Source organism: Microcebus murinus, chromosome 4 (assembly GCF_040939455.1).
Source record: "Microcebus murinus isolate Inina chromosome 4, M.murinus_Inina_mat1.0, whole genome shotgun sequence".
NCBI lineage: Eukaryota > Metazoa > Chordata > Mammalia > Primates > Cheirogaleidae > Microcebus > Microcebus murinus.
This window is the reverse complement of record NC_134107.1, coordinates 31,224,221-31,229,367: the sequence shown is the minus strand read 5'-3', so window position 1 is coordinate 31,229,367 and position 5,147 is coordinate 31,224,221. Positions and strand designations below refer to the sequence as shown.

At 44.0% G+C, this 5,147-nt stretch overlaps 1 non-coding gene across 1 annotated transcript; it reads right to left on the bottom strand.

Annotated features, from left to right (window-relative positions):
- Positions 1-3,241: 3,241 nt before the first annotated feature.
- Positions 3,242-3,382, bottom strand: LOC142870700 (U4 spliceosomal RNA). Its single transcript, XR_012919049.1, has one exon. It is a non-coding gene; the product is annotated as a U4 spliceosomal RNA (small nuclear RNA).
- Between the last annotated feature and the right edge of the window lie 1,765 nt (positions 3,383-5,147).

The window sequence follows — 5,147 nt, the reverse complement described above, 5'->3', positions numbered from 1 at the left end:
TTCTCTGCCCAGACTATTCTTTCATTTAGCTCAGTACCTTGCAAGTATTCTGTGGAATTGCCATCCTTGGACCCTCTGCACTAGAGGGACAGGGAAGGGGAGGAACTCAGAGGAAGGGACTCAAGGTACAAGATGGGCAAAGAGGCTGGGCCAACAGTCTCTGGCAGAGAGACAGCACCCAGAGGGGACAGAGGCCAGGTCGTCAGGGGCCCCGTCGGCCACAGTGAGGGCTTTGCTTTTGTTCTGGAGTGGGGCAGTGACAGAAATGGCTCTTATTTCCTTAAGAGAGGGATTTAGGTTTCTTCTTTTTACTTCGTATCACAAGGTTCATGGAAGGAGTTTCCTCACTAGAAGGAAGAAAACCACCCAAATGACCAGGGGGACAGCGTATTGTAGTCACACAAACGAATCCCTTGCCTTTGCCTTGTACTTACAGGACACATTATAGTGAATAATAATAATTAAAAAAAGCATCTTTACCCATAATGTATGTATGTGTGTGGATATGAAGTAACAAGTCCACACCAAATTGTTGATAATGGCAATCTCTGGTGAGGGAGTTTGGAGTAGGAAGTTTCATTTTTTTTTTATTTTCAAAAAAATTTTTTACACTCACGTCAGTTGAAAGATACTCCTCAGATATCTAATCCTACCAAGGATCCAGGCCCCCAGGCCTTCGTCTAAACGGGATGAGCGCCAAATCTTGACCTCTCTCAGCCCCAAGTGTCTCTTCTCTCAAAGGCAGGAATCCTGACCCCAGCCCCCTCCTCCCCCAGACCCGGAGGTCCAGGCCCCCTAGTCCCTTCGTCCCCTAGACCCTGGGGCCCTCCCCCACACTCTGGGGTCCGGGACCTCCTACTCCCTCCTCCTTCAGACCCGGGAGTCCCGCCCCGCCCCCAGCCTCCACCTCCCCAGACCGCAGGGTTCCGCCTTCCCTACCTGGCGTCCTGCTCCAGGACGGCCCCCTGTCATTGCTGCACTGGCCCTGTCAGTCTCCGCTCTGGAGCCCGGACTTACTTTGGTGCGGCCGTTCAGCGTCCACCCGCCTCCGCGGCCACAGCTAGGGCCCCGCTGCGCTGGCACTTCCAGTTGCCTGTCTGCCTGCCTTCCTCCCTTCCTCCCTTCCTCCCTTCTTCCTTCCTTCTTCCTTCTTTCCTTCCTTCCTTCCTTCCTTCCTTCCTTCCTTCCTTCCTTCCTTCCTTCCTTCCTTCCTTCCTTCCTTCCTTCCTTCCTTCCTTCCTTCCTTCCTCCCTTCTTCCTTCCTTCTTCCTTCTTTCCTTCCTTCCTTCCTTCCTTCCTTCCTTCCTTCCTTCCTTCCTTCCTTCCTTCCTTCCTTCCTCCCTTCCTCCCTTCCTCCCTTCCTCCCTTCCTCCCTTCCTCCCTTCCTCCCTTCCTCCCTTCCTCCCTTCCTCCCTTCCTCCCTTCCTCCCTTCCTCCCTTCCTCCCTTCCTCCTTCTTCCTTCCTTCCTTCCTTCCTTCCTTCCTTCCTTCCTTCCTTCCTTCCTTCCTTCCTTCCTTCCTTCCTTCCTTCCTTCCTTCCTTCCTTTCTTCCTCCCTTCCTTCCTTCCTCCCTTCCCCCTATCCCCTCCCCCCACTTCCTTGCCCTCCCTCCCCCTTCCTGCTCTCCCCTCTCCTGGTTTTTTTTCTTTCTTTTGTTTCTTCTCTCTCTGTCCCTTTTCCCCTCTCTTCCTTCCTCTCTTTCTACCTGCCCTTCTCTCCCCCCTCCTCTCTTCCCCTTTCTTTTTTCCTTTCTTTTTTATGTGCCTTTTTTTGTCTTTAAAAAAATTTTTTTCAATAGCTTTAGGGGGTACAAGTGGAATTCCGTTACATGTTTTCCAAACATAGGGGTCTTCTTTAATATCTCTTAAGAATATTTTATAATGTTTTACACAAAGGTCTTGTGCATCTTTTGTTAGATTTTTTCCCCTAGATTTTTGATATTTTTTAAATGCCAGTGTAAATGTTATCCATAGTCTATGTATTTATTTATTTAATTTTATAAATATGTGGTTGGTAAATAGAAATTTAATTCAATTTTCTGTACTGACTTTGTCCAGTTTAAGAGTAGAGTGGTGAAGTCTCGGTTTTAGTGTACCCATCACCTGGATAGTGCCTGTTGTACCCAATACGTAATTTTTCATCCCTCCCTCCCTCCACTCTTGGCCTCTTTGAGTCTCCAATGTCCACTCTCTGCGTCCTTGCGTAGCCATAGCTTAACTTCTGCTTATAAGTGAGAACATACCTCTATTTTTTTTTTTTTTTTTTTTGTGAGACAGAGTCTCGCTTTGTTGCCCAGGCTTGAGTGAATGCCCTGGCATCAGCCTAGCTCACAGCAACCTCAATCTCCTGGGCTCAAGCAATCCTCCTGCCTCAGCCTCCCGAGTAGCTGGGACTACAGGCATGTGCCACCATGCCTGGCTAATTTTTTCTATATATATTTTTAGTTGGTCAATTCATTTCTTTATATTTTTAGTAGAGATGAGGTCTTACTCAGGCTGGTTTCCAACTTCAAACCTCAGGCAATCTGCCTGCCTCGGCCTCCCAGAGTGCTAGGATTGCAGGCCTGAGCCACCGCGCCTGGCCCTGAACATGCAGCTTTTATCTGAGTTACTTCACTTAAGATAATGGCCTCCAGGTCCATCCGTGTTGCTGGGTTGCCTCTTCTTGATTATATCACAAACAAAAACTAATACCTTCTTATTTCTTCTTTTTTTAATTACAAAAGAGATCCATATCCATCATAGAATATTTGAAAAAAGAGATAAGCAAAATTAAGTAAATATTAATAAATTCAGCCTGTAATTTAGTCACCCAGAGATAACTACTATTAAAATTTAAGTATTCCCTTGCTATTTATTTTTTAAAGTTTTTTATCATTTGGTTTTTTTTTTTTTTAGAGACACAGTCTTGCTCTGTTGCCCCGGCTGGAGTGCAGTGGCTTGATCATAGCTCACTGTGGCCTCAAACTCCTGGGCTCAAACCATCCTCCTGCCTCAGCCTCCAGGGTAGCTGGGACTACAGGCATGCCACCAATGTCTGGTGAATTTTTTGTAGGGATGTGTCTCACTATGTTGCCCAGGCTATATTTCCCTTTTTAAAAAAGCCTTTTATTTTTCATATGAAATTTGATAGAATACAATTTACCTATTTTTCCTTTTTTAAAAAAATTTATTATCTTTATAATATTTTATTTTTAATAAGAAAAATGCTTTTTTTTTTAAAAAAAACACATATTATTCAGTCGCCATAGGGACTGCCAAAAGTCGCCAATGCCGACTATATTGCAAGTCGTCATGGCAGGGTATTGGGAAACGTTTTCAATTAGCAATAATCGCGCCTCGGCTAAACTTCATTGGCTATGATACTGCCACTGTGCAAAACTTACAGTTAATAATTTTTGTTCGTTATTTAAGAAATCCTTTCCTGAGTCATGAAGAATTCTTTCATATTTTCTTCTAAAAGATTTATACCGTTTTGCCTTTCAGATAAGGCTAATAATCCAAGTAGATTGATTTCTGTGTGTGATGTGCAGTAGGGACAAGTTCTATTTTTTCCCCTCAGACGGATTTCCAAGACCATCCTTTTCCCCATTATTCTGCAATTTCACTTTTTGTTGGAAAATCAATCGTCCCCACATGAGTGGATCTCTTCTGGGCACTGGTGGCCCAGTGATCTGTCTGTATGTTGGACAGGGTCTGATAGGCTATCCTTTGTTTTGGGTAACAAACAACCCCGACATACCATGGATTAAAACTCTAAAGTCATTTCCTTTTCATTGGCAGGTCACTGCTGATGCAGGAGGTGTGACAGGGGGAACTGTTGTTGAGTTGCGAAGTGTCTGCACCATTGTGAGCACACTGCATCCGGAGAAGAGAGACTGGAAATGGTCGGTGAGGTTTGCGTTGACTCAGCATGCAAACGTCACCCATCACTCCCTTCCTCTTACAGCCCATTTGCCAGAACCAGTCAGAGAGCTCCACCCACCTGCAAAGGGTTGGTGCTGTCTGCCGTGTGCCTGGAAGTGGGGGATACCCAGATATTGGAAATGCTAATGACGTGTACCTCCATCTCCTTGAATGAATGGCCGTCTTAATCACCACAGTTTAATAGTAAGACTCCATACCTGGTAGAACAAGTCCTCCAACCCTGTGTTTCTTCTTCAAGAAGGGCTTGGCTAGTCTTGAATCTTGGCAATTCCATATGAACTGTAAAAGTACATACGTTCTTTAGAAACCCGTTGGGACTTATTATTGAGTCCATAGCTCCATTGAGGAAGAATTGACATTTAAAACAGTGAGTGTTTCAACCCAACAACATAGACTTTCTCTCTTTTAATACAGGTCTTCTTTAATCTCTCTCACAAATATTTTATAATGTTTTGTACCAAAGGTCTTGCACATCTTTTGTTAGATTTTTCCCCTAGGCTTTTGATATTTTTTAACATTAGTGAAGATGTTATCCATATATATTAATATTTCATTTTTTTTTTTTTTTGAGACAGAGTCTCACTCTGTTGCCCTGGCTAGAGTGCCGTGGCATCAGCCTAGCTCACAGCAACCTCAAACTCCTGGGCTCAAGCAATCCTCCTGCCTCAGTCTCCCAAGTAGCTGGGACTACAGGCATGTGCCATCATGCCCGGCTAATTTTTTTCTATATATTTTTAGTTAGCCAATTAATTTTCTTTCTATTTTTAGTAGAGACGGGACCTCACTCTTGCTCAGGCTGGTTTTGAACTCCTGACCTTGAGTGATCCACCCGCCTCGGCCTCCCAGAGTGCTAGGATTACAGGCATGAGCCACTGCGTCTGTGGTTTGTATATAGAAATGTAATTCATTTTTCTGTATTGACTTTATCCAGCAATCTTGTGAAACTTTCTTAAATTCTAAAAACTATCTGAGGCTTCCTATGGATTTTCTATGTAGGTAATAATATAATCCATGGGTAACGACAATTCTGTTTCTTCCCTTCTGATCCTTATACCTTTCTTTTGTTTTCTTGCCTTACCCATGCGAGGTCCCTAGATTGTTGAATGGTTGTGACAGTGAGCATCTCTGTTCTGTTCACAATCTCAAAAGGAACATTTTTACAGTTTCTACTAACATGCTGGTTAGTAGAGGTTTTATTGTATAATAGCTTCTCTTTATTAG